The sequence below is a fragment of the Cherax quadricarinatus genome, chromosome 32 (assembly GCF_038502225.1).
Source record: "Cherax quadricarinatus isolate ZL_2023a chromosome 32, ASM3850222v1, whole genome shotgun sequence".
Lineage (NCBI taxonomy): Eukaryota > Metazoa > Arthropoda > Malacostraca > Decapoda > Parastacidae > Cherax > Cherax quadricarinatus.
In genome coordinates, this window is record NC_091323.1 from 18,115,872 (window position 1) to 18,143,317 (window position 27,446).

At 42.3% G+C, this 27,446-nt stretch overlaps 1 protein-coding gene across 2 annotated transcripts in view; it reads right to left on the minus strand.

The window, feature by feature from the left end:
• LOC128690304 (cyclin-dependent kinase 17-like) overlaps positions 1 to 18,912 on the minus strand; it is a 641,614-nt gene extending 622,702 nt beyond the window's left edge. For both annotated transcript variants that reach the window (XM_070090483.1, XM_053778923.2), the window contains exon 1: positions 18,208 to 18,912. The gene's annotated coding sequence lies outside the window, so the exon portion shown is untranslated. The remainder of the gene's footprint in view (positions 1 to 18,207) is intronic.
• Between the last annotated feature and the right edge of the window lie 8,534 nt (positions 18,913 to 27,446).

A 27,446-nucleotide genomic window follows, 5' to 3' on the forward strand; every position in this document is an offset into this window, starting at 1 on the left:
GTGTGAATCTGTATATACACAGAGGTGTGTATCTGTACATACACAGAGATGTCTCAAGAAATCGTAATGACACGATTGCAAATAAACCATACCCCCGGCCGGGATTGAACCCGCGGTCATCGTGTCATTACGATTTCTTGAGTCATGTTGATGGCAGTGAAGGGACTTGAGCTAGAGTTCGTCACGGCCACGCTAGCTGGAGATTCGTCTGTAAAAACTTGCATTTGTGGTCACAGAGGTGCCTGTGCTAACTTTCCTATGGTGCAGAAATATACCTAGTTGGATGAATCTTATTGTGGCTAGCTGGTCTAGTGGCTAACGCGACGGGCTGGAGTTTTGAGACTCTATGACCGCGGGTTCAATCCCGGCCGGGGGTATGGTTTACACAGAGATGTGTCTGTACATACACAGAGATGTGTCTGTACATACACAGAGATGTATCTGTACATACACAGAGATGTATCTGTACATACATAGAGATGTGTGTATCTGTACATACTCAGAGGTGTGTGTATTTGTACATACGCAAAGATGTGTATCACTGAACATACACAAAGAAGTGCATCTCTGTATGCAGTACACAGGTGTATGTAGAGATATACAGAAAGGAGCATATATCGGTGTATACACACACACACACAAGGTATCTCGGTATATATTAAACTGATATCTCTTTACCGGTATATATATACACGTGTATCTCACGCATATGTATATACACACAGGTGTGTACATCACTCTATATAATATATACTGCCCGAAGATGTGTAAATTAAAAGATGGTGTAAATAAAAAGGTGTAAGATGCCTCTCTCTCAGTGTATATACCCAGAAAAAATGAGAATAAGACATGTATATATAATGAAGATATTTATGGAAGGAGAGGTTTTTATGGAGGTTTTTTCACACTGAACACATGAGACAGCTGAAAACACAATATATGTAGTAGACAAGTCAGGTGCACAAGTGCCTTACTCCCAGAATCTGTTGGTATTAACATACAATATACAGGTGTGCACATCGGTGTATGTGCACAGAGGAGTGCATCTCCTGGGGAGTTGAATGAGGTTATTTTGCATCTTTTATCGCGTGTCTTGTATAATACATAGGTATCTCTCTCTCTCGGTGTGTATACAAAGAGGTTTTATCTGTATCTAGTGATGAGACGATACCAACATTTTTGCCAGTACCGATACCCAATTTTCGATACGGATACTTTTTTCTATATTTTTAAAATTATATTAACTATGTTCAATATAACTTGACTCAAGAAATCGTAATGACACGATTGCAAATAAACCATACCCCCGGCCGGAATTGAACCCGCGGTCATAGAGTCTCAAAACTCCAGCCCGTCGCGTTAGCCACTAGACCAGCTAGCCACAATAAGATTCATCCAACTAGGTGTAGAAATATCCCTAGTTGGATGAATCTTATTGTGGCTAGCTGGTCTAGTGGCTAACGCGACAGGCTGAGTTTTGAGACTATGACCGCGGGTTCAATCCCGGCCGGGGGTATGGTTTATGTTCAATATAGTATAATGAAATGCTTATTGCACATTAGATATTAAATAAAACAGGAAGGTTAGTATACACAGACTTTGCGAAAGCTCTCGACAAGTGCGATCATGGTGCAACAGCACACAAAATACGTGACAAAGAAATAACGGGAGAAGTGGGTAGATGGATCTTTAAATTTCTAACCAATATAACACAGACAGTAATAAACATTAAGCCAGAGGCGGCTACAGTGAAAACTTTGTTCCTCAAGCTACAGTATTCGTCCCCACCCCTTTCCTCATCCTCATATCGGACACAGAGATGCAACCCATAGCACTGTGTCTTCATTTGCTGATGATACTAGAATTTGCATGTGTGCCATCGACTGAGGATGGCATTCATACAAATCTCCAAGTCTTCCAGTGGGCCACACAACACAATATGAAGTTCAATGCGAACAAATTTCAATTACGTGATGTAGATGGTTTAGAAAACCTACAAGTTGAAGAATGAGACACTTGTGTAACATTTGTGAGTCTTTATTGAAGAAATGTTTCGTCAGCCGGTGGCTTCAGTCCAATAAAGAGAAGAACGGAGAAAGATGAAGAGTTTGAGGTAATCAGTCCCTCAGCCTGAAGTAGATGTGTTCAGCCCATCAAAAGGAGAAAAGAGAGATTAAAAAGATTTTTTTATACTTACAGCAGGAACAACAAAGAGGCCATAGTTGTAAACTGAGGGAAAAAAATGTCGAAAGGATACAATAAAACCAATGGAATGAATTAAATAAGTACAACAATCATTGGAAATTTTACAAAAATGTACAATGAAAAAAAGATGGATAAAGACAGGACATTATAAAGCATAGTTCTGTTCCTGTAGAAAAAAAAAATATTAATCACCTCCCCTTTTTCCCAACTCGCATACAGAGTTGGTGTCTATCGAAAAGTGTCTCTGATAAAAGGTAACAAAAAAAAAGTGCCACTGGCAGCTGGTAACTAACACACAGATCAAACAAGAATCTTAACAAAGGTCTGCAACCAGACTAGTCTCAGAGTTGACTTACGAAAAGAGATCAGAGAGACTAATTTGACGACAGAGGACCATGTGAAAGATTATTACGACATAAGATATTCATTATTGACAGAACGGATATAGACCGACTGTTAAAAATGAAAGAAACAGGAATAAAAGAAGATAAATGTAAATTAAAAATAAAAAAGTCACAGGGATGTAAAGGTTTTTCTTAATCTCCGGATAATAATGAGGTGAAATAAAAGTGGATGTGGAAGTGGCGGAAACGAGCTCTGCGCACTGTTAAATAAATATATTGTCAATATTTAGAACATTTTAGTGACTCGCCGAACAGTCACACTGTGACTTCGGAATTTCGCTAAACTATGTACACTTGACTTGTACTCATTGGAACGCAGGAGGGAAAGACATATCATAATCTACACTTGGAAAATCCTGGAAGGAATGGTCCCAAATCTGCACACAGAAATCACTCCCACCAAAAGTAAAAGACTGGGCAGGCGATGCAAAATGCCCCCAATAAAAAGTAGGGGCGCCATTGGTACACTAAGGGAAAACACCATAAGTGTCCGGGGCCCAAGACTGTTCAACAGCCTCCCATCAAGCATTAGGGAAATTGCCAATAAGCCCCTGGCTGCCTTCAAGAGAGAGCTGGACAGTTACCTAAAGTCAGTGCCGGATCAGCCGGGCTGTGGCTCGTACGTTGGACTGCGTGCGGCCAGCAGTAACAGCCTAGTTGATCAGGCCCTGATCCATCGGGAGGCCTGGTCGTGGGCCGGGCCGCGGGGGCGTTGATCCCCGGAATAACCTCCAGGTAACCAGGTATTCCTACTACTACCAGTGCAAGTTCCCTCTCCTTTAACACAATGATAAATGTAGTTTTTAACCTGCATTTTGTATACGAGAAAAGTTTTTTGGTTTTCTTCCAGTTTCATTATTAGCTTTTTCAATAGACTGAACTCAGTATGATATATTCAGTTTGAGCTTTATGTTTTCCATTTCTCTAATTAATATTTATTTTCGGTTCCGAGAATTTCAAATTTCTGAGAAACTTTGTGATTCTTCGTCTTCGCCGTAGACCTGTACAGTCTCTCTCACCTCTTTCTAACTTGCATATTTAGTTAACTGTACTTATCTGGAGCCCATTTCTAGTATATTAGTTTAAATTCATGTTACTCATAACTTCCCAAAATATTTCAATAAAGTCATGATTTAGTTAACCAATACTGATGTATTTGTTGTTGAATTTGTTCAATACACACTTATGACTGTTGAGTTGTTCAGATCCAGTGTATGTGAAAGTAATTTTGTAATTAGGATGTCGTCAGCTTTTTGTATTCGACACCGTTATGTTCCTTACTAGATACCTGGAGTCTACCTGGAGGTTATTCCGGGGATCAACGCCCCCAAGTCTGGTCGTTTCACTATTTGCTAGCTAATGGCGAATTCATCAGCCTTACTATAACTGGTTTGTGACTGTTCAACCAAACTGCCTCCTTTGATTTTTCTCTATTTCAGCATATGCTATATGCTTTCATTTTAAGTGTCTCAAATTCAAATCAGGAAGCAACATGATGTTTAGAATAGGGATTGAAAGATTTTTCAAGTAAAGTTTTCTATATTCAGTAGCTGGTCTTCAATTTCTGCTTAGATTCTTGAGTGTTTTAGGAAGCAAGATTACTAGTCACATGAAATTACAGAAATTACATAAGATTAACAAGTCCAAAACTGGTCACTCCTGCCTTTCGCAACTGCTGGACCACTATGACAGTCTTGGATGCACTTGTAGACAAGCAAAATACAAACGAAGTGTATACTGACCTTGCAAACGCCTTTGACAAGTGCGACCAAGGGGTAATTACATACAAAGAGCATGTCAAATGAATAACTGGGAAGGTGAGCAGATGTATATTTTACTTCCTAACAAACAGATCCCATAGATTAATAGTAAACAGAGTGAAATTAGTGGCTGCTACAGTGAAAAGTTCTGGCCCTTGAGGTACGATACTCGCTCAACTTCTCTCTCTCTCTCATACCACTCACAAACAGGGACGAAAATCATTGTACTGTATCTGTGTACTAGTCGCTTGCATGGAAGCTATGAGTACACAGAGAAAACTCGGTAACTGTTAAAGGGACCACGACTCAACAACCTCCCTTCATGCATAGGGAAGATTACCAACTAACCCCTTGCTGTCTTCTAGAGGGAGCTCGACAGATTCTTCAAAACAGTTCCTGATCAACCGGGTTGTGATGCATACGTTGGACTGCGGGCGACGGTCACTGACAGCTTGATCGATCATACCAGCAACCAGGAGGCCTGGTCTGTGTCCGCGTTGGCCTCCGAAAGCGACTCCAGGTAAACTCCAGTTAGTTGTATCTGGTTTATATAAAAGCACAACTGAAATCTTATTTTAAATTTTTACTCCCAAAACGTCGAGTACATCATTTGTGACAGGTCAACATTTGTGGTCCCAGACACTTCAACCTTGCAGAGGAAGGTAGAAATGCTGCACGGATAAGAGTACAAGTCTTCAAAAAGAAACTGAATTACTTTTTCCCAAAATATCAAACAGGCTATGATGGCTGCGAAAGCCAGCTGACAGCCAACAACAATAGCCTAGTTGAACAGGCAATCAATAAGGTAGACGGCTCCAGGCCGCATTGCGAGCATAGAAAAACCTTCGAAATCAGTCCCAGGTTAACTCAAATAACCCCAGAAAGGAAATTTAAAAAAAAAATTAAAATTACATTACGAATAAAATAGACAAGTCTGTTGTGCTCAGTACCTGCTAGTTATGTAAAATACTTGAGAAAGTGAGAAAATGTGGTATCAGTGTTGGGAGAACACGAGAGCCTCTGCCAGCATCAGCGGCATCTACACAACCGGTGCCAACTCAATTTGTGAATGAAAGCAGGTAGGTGAGCGAAGCAGGCACGCTGGTAGTGGTGACAGGTGTGTGCCAACCACCTGCCAACCACTATCTCATCTCCAACCACTAAACCCGTGCCAGAAATTATGCCAAACATTACTAATGCTTATACATACAAACCGTTTACGTAACCGATACACAAAAGAGCCTTATGCTTGTATATCCTGTTTTCCCCCCTAAACCTCTCCTGACTATACGAGTTTCTTTGCTTCTCTCCATTCTGCGTGTGAGTATGAAAGGTTGGTAGAATAATCACTAAATCCCATCCCTGGCAACACCCCCCCCCCACTCTTCATAGATCTAAACTTACTCCCTGTTCTGAACATCCACACTTACTACTGTGCAATCTACATATACAGGACCTTAAATTCAAATTATTAACCTTGACCTAAAACGCTTTCTTGATAGTTGTGACAGGACCCACAGGCATAACACCAGACACAAAAATCTCTACGACATTCCCCGTGTTCGACTAAACCTTTAAAAAAATTCAATGTATGTCAAAGACCCTAAACTCTGGAACACCCTACCTGAAAACTCTAGAACTGCAGACACATTCATCACTTTCAAAACTACCGTTAGAAAACATTCTATCTCCCTGATACACCCCATCAACTAACTACATAAAAACCACCTGGTGGTTCACACTTACACTCACTCACTCACCCATTTGACTATAAACACAGAAATACGAATCTTAATCTTAAAATAATAAGAACATAAGAAAGAAGGAACACTGCAACAGGCCTACTAACCCATGCGGAGCAGGTCCGTGTCCCCCCCCCCCCCCACCGATTAGACCAATGACCCACCCTAACTGGTCATAAGTTTGCCTGTGATACTCCAATATTGAATCTATGTATTGTGCCAAAACAAAAACATTCACATTGCTAAACTCACAAACTAGTACTTAAGTTACTTAGCCATAATACCAACTTACTCCATAATTTGTAATAATTTAGAGTTAAGAATTAATCTAAGTCTGCCCGAAATGCCTAGCCATGCTAGGTGTCCTAGTGGCCCCCTCTGTAATTAGTATTTTATTACATGCAAACCACACAATAACCAAAATCTGTAAACCCCGCATTGTAATCCTTATAGAGAATAAACTTGATTGATTGATTAATTGATGGTGTGAACAACACAGCAGCCACCACCTCCAGCGTGGGGCTGGTATTCCATGTGGTGCGCACCTCAACACCCACCCATCATTTTCTTATACTTTAGAGGATACCAATTTCAGAACAAAGGGGTTTTTAAGGATGGAAATCTTCAGCTCGCGATCTTTCACAAGTCTCCGTGCATCACTAGGAGCTATGCAACGTTGCAAGAAAGCAACAGGTGTATCTTACTCTGAGGAAACTTCCCCTCAATTCAGAAAGAACAAAAAGCCACAATACCATGACTGGAACAATACACAAATAACCTGCACACAGGAAAGAGAGAAGCTTACGGCAACATTTCGATTCGACTTGGACCATTTACTAAGTGTCACTAACAGAAAAAAAGTGAGGAAGCCAGTACATATAGGCGAGCGGGAAAAAGGGCAGGAACAAGAGAAGAGGAGGAAGTAGAGGTAGTGGAAACAGAAGAAATAGTGGTAGCAGAGAGAGCAGCTTAGTGGCGAAAGAAAGAAAAAAGAGAAGTGAAGGGAGGCAAAAGTAAAGGTAGTAACAATAGTAATGGAATGGGGGTGAACTAAGTAGAAGTATGGTCAGTCTAAGGGCAAGAAAAAGGAGCACTGCATGAGAGCTAGGGACCCACAAGGGGTAGGACCAAAACTGATGCTTTTCTTGATCATATTCGCTTGTGTGTGGACTAACTCCTTTTCCTTTCAAGGTAAATTTTATTCCCATACCTTCGGTGTTGCTATGGGCTCTCCTCTATTTCCTCTTCTTGTCAACCTTAATATGGAATACTTCGAAACTGTTCTTCCTACTACTGGTGTGCGTCCTTCTCTCTGGCTCTTTGGCCCCATGACTCGAGTTTCTCCCAATCATTTCTCAATGCCTAAATCTTGCGCCTTCCATCAAGTTTAAAGTTGAACGGGAGTCTAACTCTTTGCTTCCTTTCCTTGACGTACATCTCCACAGCTCAGCTACAGGCTTTTCTTTTTTCGTTTATCGCAAGCCTATGCACAGTGCCATGTATATTCATTAGTTTTCTTACCATGCTCCCTGTGTCAAGAAAAGTGTTCTTATTTCTCTCTCTTTCCGTGCCCTCCGCATTTGTGACCATCAGTTCTTGGATTCGGAAACTTCCGCTCTTCGCTATTCGTCCTCTCGTCTTGGCTATCCTTCCGATTTCATAAACTCTGCCTTATCACATGCTAAATGGACTTTCTTCTCTCCCAAATCTCTACTCCTGTGAAATTCCCCGTTCTCTGCCTCCCCTATATTTCCAGTCTTTCTAATTTCAACAACTCCCTCCATTCCTTAGACATTAAACTTACTTTTCGTCAAACTAACACCCTTTGCAGTAATCTAGTTCGTACCTCTTCTCCCTCTATAGATGCCCCTGGTGTCTATTCTATTTCATGCTCTTGTCTTCTCCAATACTTTGGGGAGACTAGTCTCTCTAACAGACTCAAAGAACACAAAAGAAGTGGTAAGAATGCCGACACCAATAATGCTCTTTTCTATCATGTTACAGATCACAGTCGTCCTACTGACTGGTCCTCTACTAAAACTGTGTACCCTACTTCTAGGTTTCACAGTCGACGTCGTGTTGAAGCTTCCCTTGCACACAACTTTCCTTGTAGTCTTAGTCCTGGCTTCGTCTCTGTAGACACCTTCCTTTCTTATTACAATGTCAAATGTTCTAAACTTCGGAACACTTGTGACTTGACTTATCCTTTTTTCTCCTTTCTCATTTTTCCTTTCATTGTTTTCCTTTCTCTGGCCTACTGTGTTCTGTTAGTTTTCCTCCCCTGCTTTTGGTCCTACCCATTGCGGGCCCTTAAACTCTCCTGAAGTGCTCCTCTTTCTTGTCCTCAGACTGACTCCACTTCTACTTCTACTTGGTCTTACCACCCACTCCTACTACCTTTACTTTTGCCTCCCTTCACTCCCCCCCCCCTTTTTCCCACTGAACTACTCTCCCTACTTTCTACTACCACTATTTCTACTTCCACTTCCTACCTACCACTACCGCTACTTTCTCTTCTACCTCTCATGTTCTTGTGCTTTTTCCAGCTTGCCTATATATAATGGCTTCTTCACTCTTTTCTGTTAATGCGACTTTGTAAATGGTCTAAGTCGGACCAAAACGGCGTCGTAGGTTCCTCTCTCCTGTGTGCGGGTTGTGTATTATTTCCCCTCAATTCACCTGTTGCTTTCTTACAACAATGCATAGCTCCTGATGAACGGAGACGTGTCAAAGATCTTGAGCTGAAGACTTCCATCCCCCGTGGCATGTCTTGCATTAAGATTGCTTGCCTGTGATTGCATTTCACACACGCACACACAATATATATATATATATATATATATATATATATATATATATATATATATATATATATATATATATAATCTCGTGCCGAATAGGCAGAACTTGCGATCTTGGCTTAAATAGCAACGTTCATCTTGCCATATAGGACAAGTGAAAATTTGTGTATGCAATAATTTCGCCAAAATCATTCAGAACCTAACGAAAAAAATATATTTCACTGTGTATGTTTAATATTAAATTATTGTAAGCAAATCTAAAATATATTTACTCGGGTTAGGATAAAATAGATTACTCTTGTTATAATAAGGTTAGGTAAATTTTCTAAGATTCTTTTGGTGCAAAATTATAAATTTTTACATTAACATTAATGAAAAAAATATATCTTTAAACGTATAAGAGAAATTTTCAGAAAGGAATTAATTTTAATTGAGTTCTTGCTAATTGACCAGTTTTACATATTCGGCACGACATATATATATATATATATATATATATATATATATATATATATATATATATATATATATATATATATATATCATATATATATTATATATATATCATATATATTATATATATTATATATATCATATATATATTATATATATATATCATATATATATTATATATATCATATATATATTATATATATCATATATATATTATATATATCATATATATATTATATATATCATATATATATATTATATATATATATCATATATATATATATATTATATATATCATATACATATATATTATATATATCATATATACATTATATATATCATATATATATGTATATCATATATATATATATATATATATATATATATATATATATATATATATATATATATATATATATACATATATATATATACACACACATATATATATATTATTGTGCCTACGAACAAGTGGTATTGATATCAATAACAACACTGCGACTAGCCAAGACTCGAACCCATGCTGCTTTGGCCTGCCTCATCGTAGGCGGAAACTCATTACGCCTTTACCCACGGGTAAAGGTGTCATGAGTTTACGCCTACCAGGAGGCAGGCCAAAGCAGCATGGGTTCGAGTCCTTGGCTAGTCGCAGTGTTGTTTATATATATACATGTCATGCCGAATAGCTAAAAGTGGTCGAAAAGCAATAACTCATTTAAGATTAAGTCCTTTCTAAAATTCTCCCATACATTTAAAAATATATTTTTTTTTCATTTGCGTTTATGTAAAAATTAATAATTTTGTGCCAAAAGCACCTTAGAAAACTTACCTAACCTCATTATAACAAGCTCAATTTAATTAAGCCTAATCCAACTAAATATATTTTACAATGATTTATTAAACAAACACAATGAAATATATTTTTCTCATTAGGTGCAGAATGTTTTTTGCGAAATTATTGCATACACAAATTTTCGCTTGCCTTATTCGGCATGAAGAGCGTTGCTATTTAAGCCAAAATAGCAATTTTTACCCATTCGGCACGACTATATATATATATGTCGTGCCGAATAGGCAGAACTTGCGATCTTGGCTTAAATAGCAACGTTCATCTTGCCATATAGGACAAGTGAAAATTTGTGTATGCAATAATTTCGCCAAAATCATTCTGAACCTAACGAAAAAAATATATTTCACTGTGCTTGTTTAGTATTAAATTATTGCAAACAAATCTAAAATATATATAGTTGGGTTAGACTAAAATAAATTGCTCTTGTTATAATAAGGTTAGGTAAGTTTTCTAAGATTCTTTTGGTGCAAAATTATAAATTTTTACATTAACATAAATGAAAAAAATATATCTTTAAACGTATAAGAGAAAATTTAAGAAAGGACTTAATTTTAATTGAGTTCTTGCTAATTGACCAGTTTTACATATTCGGCACGACATATATATATATATATACATATATATATATATATATATATATATATATATATATATATATATATATATATATATATATACACATACACACATTATCAAGGAACTAGTTCCTTGATAATGGTTAAGTCACGAAAGCGCTAGGAATTTCACTATTTTTTCACAGTGGTTATTCTGCATATTGTGATATTACCTGTTTAATGTGATCTTATTGCACATGTATTATATATATATATATATATATATATATATATATATATATATATATATATATATATATATATATATATATATAGTCGTGCCGAATAGGTAAACCTTGCTAGCTTTACCTAGCTTTAAGAAGAAATATGATAAGGCTCTTGGAGAGGGGAGTAACTTTGTAGCAACTAGTGAAGTGGGGCCATGAGCTGTGAATCGACCCCTGCAACCACATATAGGCGAGTACACACACACACAGTTTTCTATCTCGTAGGTGACTTCTAATAAGCACATTACATAAACGGGAAGGTACACTCTTTCAGGCGGTAACAAGTCACTGTTTAAATACTTAGAAACACTATGGTTGTTTGTATGGGCAAGGAGGAGCTGTATAAATATAGGTGTGGCAGCACTCTGGCGGCCTCGCCCACGTAACCAGGTATGTCACCACTTCACCAAGATTGCTCAACCTAAAATGTTATTATAATTACATTTTTTTCCAAAGTTTAATAATGCTCATTAGAATATTTTATTCGTCAAAATATGAAATATACTTCTTCAAACAAAAAAAAGTTTTGAGAAAATCTTTTCTAGATGTTTACCAAATCTATGAAACCTCGGGCAGTGTAACCTCGGGCAGTGCAACCTCGGGCAGTGCAACCTCGGGCAGTGCAACCTCGGGCAGTGTAACCTCGGGCAGTGCAACCTCGGGCAGTGCAACCTCGGGCAGTGTAACCTCGGGCAGTGTAACCTCGGGCAGTGCAACCTCGGGCAGTGTAACCTCGGGCAGTGCAACCTCGGGCAGTGTAACCTCGGGCAGTGCAACCTCGGGCAGTGCAACCTCGGGCAGTGTAACCTCGGGCAGTGCAACCTCGGGCAGTGAAACCTCGGGCAGTGCAACCTCGGGCAGTGTAACCTCGGGCAGTGCAACCTCGGGCAGTGCAACCTCGGGCAGTGTAACCTCGGGCAGTGCAACCTCGGGCAGTGCAACCTCGGGCAGTGTAACCTCGGGCAGTGCAACCTCGGGCAGTGCAACCTCGGGCAGTGCAACCTCGGGCAGTGTAACCTCGGGCAGTGTAACCTCGGGCAGTGTGACCTCGGGCAGTGCGACCTCGGGCAGTGCGACCTCGGGCAGTGCGACCTCGGGCAGTGCAACCTCGGGCAGTGCAACCTCGGGCAGTGTAACCTCGGGCAGTGCAACCTCGGGCAGTGCAACCTCGGGCAGTGTAACCTCGGGCAGTGTAACCTCGGGCAGTGCAACCTCGGGCAGTGCGACCTCGGGCAGTGCAACCTCGGGCAGTGCAACCTCGGGCAGTGCAACCTCGGGCAGTGCAACCTCGGGCAGTGTAACCTCGGGCAGTGCAACCTCGGGCAGTGCAACCTCGGGCAGTGCAACCTCGGGCAGTGCAACCTCGGGCAGCGCAACCTCGGGCAGTGCAACCTAGGGCAGCGCAACCTCGGCCAGTGTAACCTCGGGCAGTGTAACCTCGAGCAGTGCAACCTCGTGCAGTGCAACCTAGGGCTGCGCAACCTCGGGCAGTGTAACCTCGGGCAGCGCAACCTCGGGCAGCGAAACCTCGGGCAGTGCAACCTCGGGCAGTGCAACCTCGGGCAGTGTAACCTCGGGCAATGCAACCTCGGGCAGTGTAACCTCGGGCAGTGTAACCTCGGGCAGCGCAACCTCGGGCAGTGCAACCTCGGGCAGCGCAACCTCGGGCAGTGTAACCTCGGGCAGCGCAACCTCGGGCAGTGCAACCTCGGGCAGCGCAACCTCGGGCAGTGTAACCTCGGGCAGCGCAACCTCGGGCAGTGCAACCTCGGGCAGTGTAACCTCGGGCTGGGTAACCTCGGGCAGTGTAACCTCGGGCTGGGTAACCTCGGGCAGTGTAACCTCGGGCTGGGTAACCTCGGGCTGGGTAACCTCGGGCTGGGTAACCTCGGGCTGGGTAACCTCGGGCTGGGTAACCTCGGGCTGGGTAACCTCGGGCTGGGTAACCTCGGGCAGTGTAACCTCGGGCTGGGTAACCTCGGGCTGGGTAACCTCGGGCTGGGTAACCTCGGGCAGTGTAACCTCGGGCTGGGTAACCTCGGGCTGGGTAACCTCGGGCAGTGTAACCTCGGGCTGGGTAACCTCGGGCTGGGTAACCTCGGGCTGGGTAACCTCGGGCTGGGTAACCTCGGGCAGTGTAACCTCGGGCTGGGTAACCTCGGGCAGTGTAACCTCGGGCTGGGTAACCTCGGGCAGTGTAACCTCGGGCTGGGTAACCTCGGGCAGTGTAACCTCGGGCTGGGTAACCTCGGGCTGGGTAACCTCGGGCTGGGTAACCTCGGGCTGGGTAACCTCGGGCTGGGTAACCTCGGGCTGGGTAACCTCGGGCTGGGTAACCTCGGGCAGTGTAACCTCGGGCTGGGTAACCTCGGGCTGGGTAACCTCGGGCTGGGTAACCTCGGGCAGTGTAACCTCGGGCTGGGTAACCTCGGGCTGGGTAACCTCGGGCAGTGTAACCTCGGGCTGGGTAACCTCGGGCTGGGTAACCTCGGGCTGGGTAACCTCGGGCTGGGTAACCTCGGGCAGTGTAACCTCGGGCTGGGTAACCTCGGGCTGGGTAACCTCGGGCTGGGTAACCTCGGGCTGGGTAACCTCGGGCAGTGTAACCTCGGGCTGGGTAACCTCGGGCTGGGTAACCTCGGGCTGGGTAACCTCGGGCAGTGTAACCTCGGGCTGGGTAACCTCGGGCTGGGTAACCTCGGGCAGTGTAACCTCGGGCTGGGTAACCTCGGGCTGGGTAACCTCGGGCTGGGTAACCTCGGGCTGGGTAACCTCGGGCAGTGTAACCTCGGGCTGGGTAACCTCGGGCTGGGTAACCTCGGGCTGGGTAACCTCGGGCTGGGTAACCTCGGGCAGTGTAACCTCGGGCTGGGTAACCTCGGGCTGGGTAACCTCGGGCTGGGTAACCTCGGGCAGTGTAACCTCGGGCTGGGTAACCTCGGGCTGGGTAACCTCGGGCTGGGTAACCTCGGGCAGTGTAACCTCGGGCTGGGTAACCTCGGGCTGGGTAACCTCGGGCTGGGTAACCTCGGGCTGGGTAACCTCGGGCTGGGTAACCTCGGGCTGGGTAACCTCGGGCTGGGTAACCTCGGGCTGGGTAACCTCGGGCAGTGTAACCTCGGGCTGGGTAACCTCGGGCTGGGTAACCTCGGGCTGGGTAACCTCGGGCTGGGTAACCTCAGTTTCATCACACTACAACGAATTTTGCTACAAGTTGGTTATAACGACTGTCTCCTCTCTCCACTCTCACTGCTATTGTAAAGTTTATGCTATGTCGACTGCACGAGTCATTAAGTGCCTTTAAGGTAGGTATACCTTGCTGATGAAGAGTTCATGAAAATAATTAAACCTATTCTTCCTTTTTTTGATCAAACCTGATTTGTTTCCTATTTCCCAAAAGCTTTGTTTCCTATGGGTTTAACACTTGCTATGAATATATGCATATTTATATTTTAAATGCTATTTTAGGGATTAAAGTATTCTTGATATTAGCGTACAGGTAACCTATAGTCTTAAAGATAACTGTCAGTATATACACTGATATATACAGTTCTCGGTGTTCAGATCGTGTTCGGTAAGCTCTGGATCACTAACTGGTGTGACCTGGAGTACTGTGACCCTCTGATTCCCTCACTACTGTTACCTTAGTGACCACGGGTGACCTAAACCATGATCCCTTTCTCACGCTCTTTTCTCGTGTCTGGCCGATCTTCACTTCCCAGAGCGTCACTAAACCTTTCTAGGTCCTTCAATTTCTCCTGACGCGAGTCTTGTATTACAACCAGCAGACTGGACCTTTTGGCCACTCCCCAGAAACCTTCCTCTGACTTACTTGCCAGTGAGTAAATTATTACTTGCACTACACCTTAGTGCCTTTATGGCGCATCCTAAGCCTGTGCCTTTATGATGCACCATAAGTTAAAGCTTTATGATGCATCATAAGTTAAAGCTTCAAGATTCATCTCAAGTTATTACAATAATGTGGTACACAAGACCGACAAAATGAATATATGTGCAACACCTGCATATTTTTATTTAAAGACGTGTCGCTAATCAACTACTATTTCAATTCAGTACAGAGATGATATACGAAGACAGTAGCAGATAAGGAAACCAATCCCTCAGTCTTGCAAAATTACAGAGGACTGCGTGCGGCCAGCAGTAACAGCCTGGTTGTTCAGGCCCTGATCCACCGGGAGGCCTGGTCGTGGACCGGGCTGCGGGGGCGTTGACCCCCAGAATAACCTCCCGGTAGACTGTGGAAGATGAGATAATCAGTCTCTCAGCCTACAACCTGCGGGACCGACTACCTCATCCTCTACTGTCTTCGTATATCATCTCTATACTGAATTGAAAAAAAGCTTTAGAGTCTTTAAATAAGATACTCTGGTGCTGCACATGTATCTAATTCTTCTAAGTTAAAGCCTTCATCGTGCATCCATGGAGACTTCCGTGGCAAGTTTGCATGATAAGTGGATGAGGCAGCAGGCGTTGGGTAGCTGCCTTATTACCAAGGAGTGAGGCAGCAGGTGCTGGGTAGCTGCCTCATTATCGAGAAGTGAGGTAGCAGGTCATGGGTAGCTGCCATACCTTCCTCATTATCAAGAAGTGAGGAGGCAGGTGCTAGGTAGTTGCCTCACCTGCCTCATTATAGAGCGATCAACTGTCCTATCAGTGATTAACTGCTGTCTGACATATCTTACTCTTATAACAAAATACAAATGATACAGTAACTAAATAATCCACACATTTCAGATTTTTCAGTGAACGTATATACTCTATACAGAGAAAGGTCACAGTCAGCAGGATTCGAAACCACGTGTGGGGAATGATATTGCTTTCCAAGTGACGCTTTAGTCCACTCAACATCTGTGGGTGAGCAGTTTAAAGCGTCACTTGGGGAGCTATACCACTCACCACACGAGTTTCGAATCCTGCTGACTGCGATCTTTCTCTGTATAAACCTCCGCTTGTTTATGCGTGGTGTGCACTGATATATACCCTATGTATACCTTACAGCGCTGATACTGAAGCCCATACTCAAGAATGCTTTAATTTTACCCTACAAACTCCAAATCTTTTTATTGCTGTCTGTAAATTACTACACTTAAAGTTGAGCATGTAATGCCATTAATGTGTTAAACTTTGACTAAAAATATGCAAGACTTGTAAAGGTAGCTTTCATCTAGTAAAAATACTTTTGCTTATACCTCTAAATCGGCAGACTTTCGAAGAAAACGATCCATGAGCCCCAGAACGTGTTATCAGGAAAACTCATCTCGTGGGAATATCTTACCTTTCTCACCTGTCAGTAGGTTGCCACTATCTTCACGTTTCCGCTACCTCTTCCCCCTTTACCTCAATACTACTACTACTACTACTACTACTACTACTACTACTACTCTCTCTCTCTCTCGTTACGGAAGTTTCCAGACTTAGAACTGTTATCCAACCTCAACTTATTTCAAGACCCAAATCCCACAGAATGAACACTGGCAAAAAGTGCGAGTGGATTTGTCCGTACATCTTCCTCAGCTCCATAATCAAGAACTCTGGGTTGTGAGCCTAATGCATTAAGCACTAACTCACTGGGCAATACACACTGCAAGTCCAGATAATGTACAAAGTCTGAAAGATTACTTTAGGGCATTTGGAGGATTTCCAGAAACAACCAGGTATTTCTGCGAGTCCACAGTGTTAGTAAGATTTCTTTCTGGCAGATCTTACCCCTACATAGTGGGCGAAATATTTATACAGTTAGATTACAGTACATCTGTATGATTCCATTATCTTTTTTTTTTTTTTTTTTTTTACTTGAATGCATGCTGTCTTAAGACACTGTCTTCTATGGTGAAGGGTGAATTTTCAGTCACTATGGTTGGTTTTAAGTCCTTATCGTTAGTCGTAGTAGGTAATCTTTATAATGCACCGAGTTACATCACGGTAAGTTAAAGTGTTCAATCCAACGTTCACTGATTTCCTTTTCATATATTCCAAATGAAAAAATCTCTGGCCTCCGAACCTTACATAATTTTTTTTTTTATCTGTACCTTGAGTCGTCTTCAACCCAAAACAAATCTTCCACGAACATCTTTAGTAGTAGTAGAAGCGACCTCTAACTTCCTGTAATATGCCTCCCAAGGACAACACTTGACTTCCAATAATGTGCAGTGATTATGAGGAACTATTTATTTTTTACCTAAGCAGGTGGTATGGATCTTGAGAAATCAATGCAGCGGGGAGGCACCCAACACATCACTTTGTGGTAAGCCGTCTTAACCAACAGTACACACCCTGAAGTTTGGTTGCCCACAAGAGTAGAAAAATAATCAATTAGGCTAAAAGTATACTAGATTTATAGCTTGTACCAAGCGTCGAGTGTAGTATACTTGCCAGTGTCACTCGTCTTCACTGAAAATACAACCATAAAGACAGTACATGTCAGCTCACATTGTTACTCCATGGCAATATCGGCTTCATCTGCATCTGTTACCATAGCCAGGTATCACTGCTAAGTATTACCTTTTAAAACTTTATGTTATTTAGCTAGGTGCAACAAATCCTTCATAGTTTTGTAAAAAAAGCTAGCCCCTTTAAGAAAGTTACTGTAGTAAAATGAAGATACGTAGGTTAAAGAATCTTAAGTTAAATGTTCATTTTGTTTAATAATGTTTTATAACCAAGTCTATATTTCTATGCTGTTACATTGTTTCTCCGTGAGTATCATAATAATGGTCATCAAATTTAGTGACTAAAAAGGAAGACTTTGCGTATCACAAGGAAACCTTAATATGTATCCTATGGGAATGAGGTTTTCCCTGCCTCTAAACTGTTCTGACAAAGTTGCGGTATGACTGGCCAAGTCCAACCGAAATTAGGTTTGCGGAGAGGTATCTGAATGGGCAGGAAGTTCCATGCTCTGCGTGATGTCACATTGGAACACCATTAACACATCTGTGAACGAGTCAATACCGGCTAACATCACAATGACTAACCACCTTAACTGGATGATGAATTTGACCACACTAATATAAACACAATATTTTACAATTGTGTGCTGAACACAAAAAAATATTCAATATATTGCATATATGAAAAAGTTACGCTATCACAACGTAACACTGAAAACTGACAGTGGTTAGAATATTCACCTTCAATTGTGACTAGAAGATTTGAGGCGTTGTTGGCTGTGTACACTGCAGGAAGACCTTCACGAGTCTCGAGTAGCCGGTGACAAGTCTTAACGTCTGTGGTCCTCACTTTGCTGGGCGGATGACATTCACCCCAGACTTCTCTCCATTAAAATAACTTTGAACACACCCAAATCCTCACAATTAACATAGCCACTTAAAAAAGGCCTCTATGCACTCTCGTCTTTCCCGTAAACTACAAAACAGATTTCCTCGGACACCGCAGTGTTCCAATTGGCTGAGGATGAGGGTAATTAACTGCGTGATTGGCAGCGCAATGACTACACGGTTTGCGTACACACTTTCCTCGTTGCAGTGAGGTATAGGGAGGGTGAGAGTATAGTGTAGGATGCAGTGTGTGTGGGCGGGAGGGCGGGTGGGTTGTCAGGCAGCCAGTGGTTGAGGGGTGTGTGAGGCGGTTAGCTAGCTGGTGCCGTCCCCACCAGTGTAAACACCCGCACTGCCCGGTACTCTACACTACACGCACTCCACTGGGGCATCACTTTCCTCACCGCCTCTCACAAGGGGGCAGATGGCCATCACTATCTCGTTTGTGGGTGCGCCAAAGGATAACAAGACTCGGGCACTGAAGACAAAACACAAAGGGCTGGACACAAACACAGACACTCCTCGCGTGTCGGCGGCTGACGCGCGAGTGGCCCGCACTCGTATTGACGACCCACGCCGCCGCTTGGATGCCACAAACCTTTTTATTAATCACTAAAATAAACAGAATCGCGATTTTCAAAAATGCAACTCTTCAACATTACACTGTGTTTTAGATCCAAAGAAAAACAGGGTGTCAAGTAAAACATTATTTTTTTTTAAATACATCTATCAAAACAGCCCTAGACATTTGTTGCAACCGGCCGGCAAGCTGGATCACTTCAAACTCATCTTTTGATGGGATGCTGCTGCTCTAAAATTCACTTCTCATCACTCGGCGGCCCAGCTTTGATAAAACTGACAAATTCTTCCCATGAACTGTTGACGGAGCGAATCTGTCCGTCTCGCATCCCTCCCCAGGCCTACACATCCGGCGAATCTACAACTCAAACTCTTACATTAACACCTATTCTTTACCATGTATTCGAAAACTAATAATAAAACTGAGGAAAATTAACAGCAGTCTGTGACTCTTATTGAGAATTTGTGCTCCAGACTTACTATGGTAAAACATGAAATGACACACACACACACAGTAGCAGAGGAGAGGTGGCATGTGCTACAACTGCAAACTTAAATTATGTAAACCAACTACTAAACACTGAACACCACAATTGCAGCTACGCTGAAGACTGAACACTACCAACATAGCTTGGTTCCTGTAGCTACACAAGCATTAAAGACGAAACTCCACGAGTACAATCCTGTTTATTGTAACTGTTAGTTAATAAAAAAAGTAAGTTTGAATATCTTCAAAAGTGCGTCAGTGGAAGGAAGGCGAAGACTGAGTAGTGACCTCACTAAGTACATCATTGAAAGGAAGGGCATCATCAAGGCTCTACAGTGTTTTAAAACTTTTAACAAAGGACAGAGCTAAAAAACAGGGATTTCAAATTAATGTTTAGATATAGAAAAGAAGTCGGTAATCACTGGTTGGAGTAACCAAGAAGAATTATTTATTAGGGAAAAACGCTAAACCCATAGAGGGTCATACAGAGCCTGGAGAATATAAGGCAATCAGGTTCGCTCCAAGGGAAGGTCAGGTCTACTTTCTTTGATCAAGAACCATTCATTGGTATCAAGGTACCTCCCTCGAGGGCAGCAAGTAGACTAAACAAGTAAATTTTTCATGTACAAGTTTGATACACCTAAGTAAGGATATCAAAACACTGCTGGGACAGGTGACAAGTCTTCAAGAGGACACTGGACAAGTATCTTCACCAGGTGCCAGATCAACCAGGCTGTGATGGATATGTGGGGCAGTAGGCTACCAGCAGCAACAGCCTGGTTGATCAGGCAAGCACCAAACGAGTAGAATGAATCTCGGAATTCGTCAAAGGAATATCCAAAGTAACATACACTCAGTGTCCACTTTATTATCACGTGGCAGCACCTCTATGACTAACAGCGTGCAGACATGGTTAAGAGGTTCAGTTACTCTTCAGACCGAATTTCAGACTGGGGAAGAAATGTGATCTAAGTGACTTTGGCCCTGGAATCATTGCTGGTGCCAGACGGGATGGTTTGAATACCTCATAAATTGCTTTTCTAATGTAATTTTCATGCATAACCATCGACAGACTTTACAGAGACTGGTGTGAAAAGCACAAAACATTTAGTGAACAGCAGTTATGTGGGGGGAAAAACACTCTGATAATGATTAAGGTCAAAGGAGAATTGTCTTGGGGGTTCGTCAGGAGATACTGGAGTAAGAAATACACACTTGGATGTCTTGGAGGCGTATAATTAAGAGTTTTGAGGGGAGCCCAGGCTTCCCCTATTCAGTCTGCTATATGCCTAGCGTTGAAGTGAGAGGGAGGCCTGTAGCTGACGGCTCACATGTGTGGGTCTCGTGACGTCACAGAAAGAAGGGACCCTTATAATAATAATAATATCTTTTATTTATTACATGTACAAGGTATACAGGCCTAGCTGACATCAATGACACACTACTGTATAGAAAGTCCCTTGTTATGCTGAGCATTTCGGGCACATTAGGTCAGTGTCCCAGGATGCGACCCACACCAGTCGACTAACACCCAGATACCCATTTTACTGATGGGGAACATAGACAACAGGTGGAAAGAAACACGTCCAATATTTCTACTCTGGCTGGGAATCGAACCCAGGCCCTCGCCGTGTGAAGCGAGAGCGTTAGCCACCAGGCCACTACTGACAGAATACCCAGACTGGTTCAAGCTGACAGGAAGGCGATTGTAACTCAAATAACCTTGTGTTACAACAGTGGTATTCAAGACAGCATCTCTGAACACACAACATATCAAACCCTAAAGTGGATGGGTTCCACTCCTGTCAGCTAGGAACAAGAAACTGGGCACAGACTCACAAAAGCTGGACATCTGAAAATTGGAGAAACGTGACTTGATCAAATGAATCGCGATTTCTCTGCCGTGGCACTCAGATGGTAGGGTCATAATTTGTTGTAAACCGTTGGGATGTGGTGGACGGGAGATTCGCATAATGAATGTGCAGCCGACAAATCTGCAGCAACTGCATGATGCTACTCACGTCAACACAGACCTAGTTGAATCCATACCATGAAGAATTCAGGCTGTTTGGGGGGCAAAGGGAAGGGGCTACCCAATAACAGAAAGGTGTACCTAATGAAGTGGCCTCGAGTGTAAATGATATACTATACCGATAGGTACATTAGACACATGGGCAACACCTTGGTGTCCTACGAACAGTTGAGCATAAATAGGTACAACTTCTAATAGACCGAGCAAAGAACGTAAGATAATTATAATAAGTCGATTGATCAAGAGAAGCAGGACATACACTCAGTTTTATTTGCGCATGTATATTTAAAATATTTTAAATTTTACTAACAAGTTTGTATCAGTGACGCTACTTGCCAGTGTCACTCATCTGCAATATTGATGAGCCGCTCTGGTGTATCATTGCACCCAACTATCTATCATACCTTCTTTTAAAGCTGAGTGTGGTGTCACTCCCCTACTTCATACTTTGGCCTGCTTCACCCCACTGTTACCCTTACACCGCAGCTTTCTTCCTTTCTTTGGTTAGTATGATATATCTAGATACGTAGCTTGCATCTGTTGTCCCTTTTTAATCCCCTTCCCCGTCCCCATCATCACAAGTAGCCTTTTCTTACTGCTCCACACTGTTAATGCCAATGAACATCTTCAACGTAGTGAACATATCTCCTCTGGATCTTCCTTCATATAGTGTTTCGTCACCTAGCTGCTTCTGTTTGTTCTGTGTCTGTTGATATGTGAAGTTTTAAGAATTACACGCGACAAAGCTCAATCAAAATGTTATGTTTACCTGGAGTTTACTTGGAGAGTGTTCCGGGGGTCAACGCCCCCGCGGCCCGGTCTGTGACCAGGCCTCATGGTGGATCAGGGCCTGATCAACCAGGCTGTTACTGCTGGCTGCACGCAATCCAACGTACGAGCCACAGCCCGGCTGGTCAGGAACCGACTTTAGGTGCTTGTCCAGTGCCTGCTTGAAGACAGACAGGGGTCTATTGGTAACCCCCCTTATATATGCTGGGAGGCAGTTGAGCAGTCTTGGGCCCCTGCCACTTATTGTGTTCTCTCTTAACGTGCTAGTGACACTCCTGCTTTTCATTGGGGGGATGTTGCATCGACTGCCGAGTCTTTTGCTTTCGTAGTGATTTTCGTGTGCAAGTTCCGTACTAGTCCCTCTAGGATTTTCCAGGTATATATAATCATGTATCTCTCCCGCCTGCGTTCCAGGGAGTACAGGTTCAGGAACTTCAAGCGCTCCCAATAATTGAGGTGTTTTATATCCGTTATGCGCGCCCTGAAGGTTCGGTATACAAACTGAACAAAAAAATTTTTAGTTATTAGTAATAATAAAATTAATATCAATAATAATTAGCATTTATTGTTGAAATGCAAGAGCGATGTTTAAGGCCTGAGTTTTTTAATATTATTAAGTACCACCATGTGTGCCTTCATGCCATGCCTATTTCATTAGGAACAAGGCTATAATGAACGGATTAAAAAAAATATTGAAGAATGGGCGAGTATTGGTGTAATGACATCTGATCAATCACTGTGCCGTAGCCTAGTGACGCTGGTACCTGGAGTTTACCTGGAGAGAGTTCCGGGGGTCAACGCCCCCGCGGCCCGGTCTGTGACCAGGCCTCCTTAGGTCAGTGTCCCGGGATGCGACCCACACCAGTCGACTAACACCCAGGTACCCATTTTACTGATGGGGAACATAGACAACAGGTGGAAAGAAACACGTCCAATGTTTCTACTCTGGCTGGGAATCGAACCCAGGCCCTCACCGTGTGGAGGAAAAAAAAAAAAATCTTCGTGACGCACAGGATCCAATATTGTGGCGGCGACTGCCTGACGTCATGAGCTGGTTTCCCATAAATGTCTTCTCTGCGCTACAGGTGATCACCCTGTGTTGTAACATAATAATGTCAGTCCAACACAGGTTTTAGCACATAATTTGTGGTAAACCTGACTGTAAATGGAAGGACTGTTGTAACGTGTGGAATATAATTTTATAAATGACTTTCAGCTGAACTAAATGCAGGAAAATTACTGAGCCAAGCCTTGACGTGAACAAATCTACGATTTAGATTTCGTGAGCATAAGTTTGGCATGGAAGGGGAAGAGGTAGGAAAGTGAATGGTAATGAGTGACACTACTAGTTTAGGTAGAGCAGAGGGTGGAGGAAAAAAGGGCGACGATCTTTGCTAAGAACCACCAAAACAATTATCCTCCTCCTCTCCCTCAAAAAAAAAAAAAAAATAAGTTGTGCAATTTCTTTTTGTACTTTTCGCCAGAAATTATTACAGTAACTGCGACAAAATCAGTCCGTGAGACGGGGCCAGGGAAGGAGACTTGCTGAGTTCCTGCAGGCTACTGACCTAAGTTGTGAGGACACAAATACCTTTCTCACAGCGCGAGGGTGTTCAACTCTACGCAGTGTCGTTATCAACCACATCATTATTTTTAATAATAATAATAATAATAATAATTTTTAAACCATATGGGTCTGTCAGCGTAGAGTCGTGGAAGTTTGATCCTTCGCACGCTAATCAAGGGAAAGGGGGGGGAGGGATGAATCACATGGACCGACTGCTCTGCATAAAGGAGGTGAAACTTGAACCTTATAAATCCGGTTGAATAAGAATGCGCGCGCACACGTCTTCTGTACTGAAGGAGGTATTGATTGTGTTTCCTGCACAGCCTTTATTGTCCTCCAACCTTGCTGTATTAAACTTTGTTCACCACGCCCACAGGTCCTACTTTATCCTTGCCATTCAGGCCTTTGTTTAAATTTTAAGATGGACAAAGGTTAAAAGCCACAGACACGACTGTAAATATCAACTGAAATCCGTATATATTTGTTAAGTAAAAATAGAGTTCACTTGAGAATGCTAGCATACACAAGTGGAAGACAGGTGCAAATAAAGAGGATATAAATAACGTGCTGAAAATATCGAACAAAAGAAACAGATCTTGAAACAATGGAAACGAATTGGATATTTTCATAATTGGGAAGATAGAAAAGGGTTGATTTTGCTTTAGATGTAAATGTTAAGTACGATCATGGACGAAAATACTGTGAGTAACTTGAAGGACGGGTTGAACAATACATTGATGGGAGTGCCTGAGTGTTATTGCTGTAATGTCTGGACAATTACATAACAGATGTAAATACTATACTTTAAGCCACTTGCTGAATACTGAGTTACAGTACAGCAACCACTGACTTATTGCCAGACTCAGAAGTTTGAGTGCTGACTGGTTGTGAATTGAACCTTCATTTTTATGATTTTAGCAATTTTCTCATCTTTTGTATATTGGAAAAATAATTTATGCACATTCTGTAGAATACACTATTACAGTGCTGTCTTGCTTTGAGGTATCCGCTGTTAAATAGTGACGGAGTGAATCGCCAAGGAAGTAACACTGCCAGTTTAATCCTATTCAGTGCTCGTTTTATTCATTAGGAAAAACTTTATTGACACTGATATGTCGTAAGATGGCCTGCTCAGTGGCGCAGGAATTATGACGGAATCGTGGCAAAACGGTGAAGGTGAAACAGTTCGGCTAGCCGTTGGTCATATGGTAGGCCATGACAGGTTGGTAGATGAGACACAGGCAACATTTAGGCAACTTTATCCCGAAACGTTTCGCCTACACAGTAGGCTTCTTCAGTCGAGTACAGAAAGTAGGCAGGAGCAGTAGAAATGTGAAGACGATGTAATCAGTCCATCACCCTTGAAGTCATAGATTTGAGGTTGTCAGTCCCTCAGCCTGGAGAAGTTCTGTTCCAAAGTCTGAGGGACTGACAGCCTCAAATCTACGACTTCAAGGGTGTTGGACTGATTACATCGTCTTCACATCTCTACTGCTCCTGCCTACTTTCTGTACTCGACTGAAGACGCCTACTGTGTAGGCGAAACATTTCGGAATAAAGATGCCTAAATGTTGCCTATGTGTCTTATCTACCAACCTGTCGGTATTGTATACCATTTGATATTCAGGCCATGACAGCAACAACGGAAACCAGACTCGGTGGTGTGAGTGGTGTTCCATTAAGTAATGATACACTCGTAAATCGCCCAAGGACGAGCCTGTGACACTGGTTACTGCCTCAAGTTACAGTCGAGTGGCGTAGAGGTTCACTGAGCTACTTAATAATGTAGTAAGACAGCCCGCATAGGAGCTTGGGGTACCTGTTTAACTCCCCTTGCTAGAAGTCAGGTAACGTGGAGATTTTGCCACCTACTAAATGATGCAGGAAAACAGCACTGTTACGAGCGTGTGTCCTGGGTTACTGCCACTCTCACCAAGCTGACGTGGAGATTCACAGCGAGGTCGACTGAATAATCAAGGAAATCCCTGCGGTAGTAGTGAGTTTTACCTGCGTTATGCGAACACCTGCTTAGTAGATTCTCCACATAAGTGCAACTGAAGTATTTCTGGATATCTTCTGTGAGTTTCGAGCAGCTGCACCTTCCAGTGAACGCAGAACTGCAGGAAGCTACAGAGCTACAGATTCTTCGAGAGAAGATTCATCCTCAAAAACAAGGAAAAGAATTAAACATTTAGGGGATCTAATATCTCACCCCAAAGAAACTATCATTTCAATATGAACCTGGCCAGCCATAGTTTCCGTATTCACGGCCCTGAATTACCTTAATGGCGCAAGATTTCGCTGAATTAGTCGAATTATATATAAACTTCAACTGTCTTAAGCATGAAGTTGCATAATACAGAGATCAGCTATAGTCTCGCCACTTAATACTGTGCTAACCTAAACTGAATGCTTCAACATTATTCCTTAAAACGTAAGTTTAACGAGATATGTCGATGATGTATTAGTCATAGCTCCCAGTCAACTTGAACCATCAACACCTCATTTTCTAACGCGAACTGTAAACATGAAAATTATTTTTTGAGGCGTTTTCATATATATATACTAATTCCATGTCCTTCCAGCTTTATCGTAAAAAAGGTAGAAAGAATCATCTCGTACATTACCGCTCACATCATGACACTGCAACTTAATCGTTTTTTCCTGTTATAAAATCTGAAATCCTGAATTCCTTGAGATACATAACGCTATCAAAGACAATCAAGAAACCACATTTTCCTACATTCTTCCTTCATAATTGCAGAAGGAAAGTTGCAAAAATTGTTTAGTAAACTTAAAACCCCCAGTAACATCGACAGGTACTTATGCTTCCCTATCAGTAATGCTGCAGAAAATATATAAAAAATAATACGCTACGCCAACAACAAAGCTTGTCTTCATCTCCATGATAGAAGAATTCGCAAAACGAACAAGAATCATCACCAAGAAGAAAGTAATGGAATGTACGAAAAATGTGGAGACTATGGCAGTAATATACGAGGGAAAAACTAGAGACACCCAACTACACGTATGGATAAGCAAAATTACGTATCTAGGACTGACAACTTAAACAGTGCTTGTGTTCATTGCAGGAACCCTCATTTCAACATCCAACACCCTTGTGCAAAACCAGATAAGTTCCCAATTACTCAAACCCTTGGCAATGCAGTTAGTGTATATCGTAAAGAGAAATCGTCAAGTTTAAATCTCTCCCAACTACAACGCATCACTGCCGCATCTGACTTATTTTCTGTCTATATTATAGTCTTCTTTCTCCGTGTGTATATTTTATTGGCTTGAAAAACTCTGTTGTATAGGAGAATTACTGTCTAAATGAAGACTCCTGTAACTGAGATTAATTTCTTTGTAACACTGAAACTGTTGGGATTCATATACACTTATTTCTTACACAGTACACAACCACATTCGCACGAGATACGTTTCAGAAAAACTGAGTAATTCGTGAAAAGATATAGATTGGGCGAATAACTTATGGGAAACAAAATAGGCTGCGTTCCATGCCACCTCCAAAGTCAAACAACTTTTCTTGTAAATACAAAATTCACTAAAACTAATAAACGAAGTATTGTACAATGATTTTAAAAGGCAGACAGATGTTATGGGAACATTAAAACTTG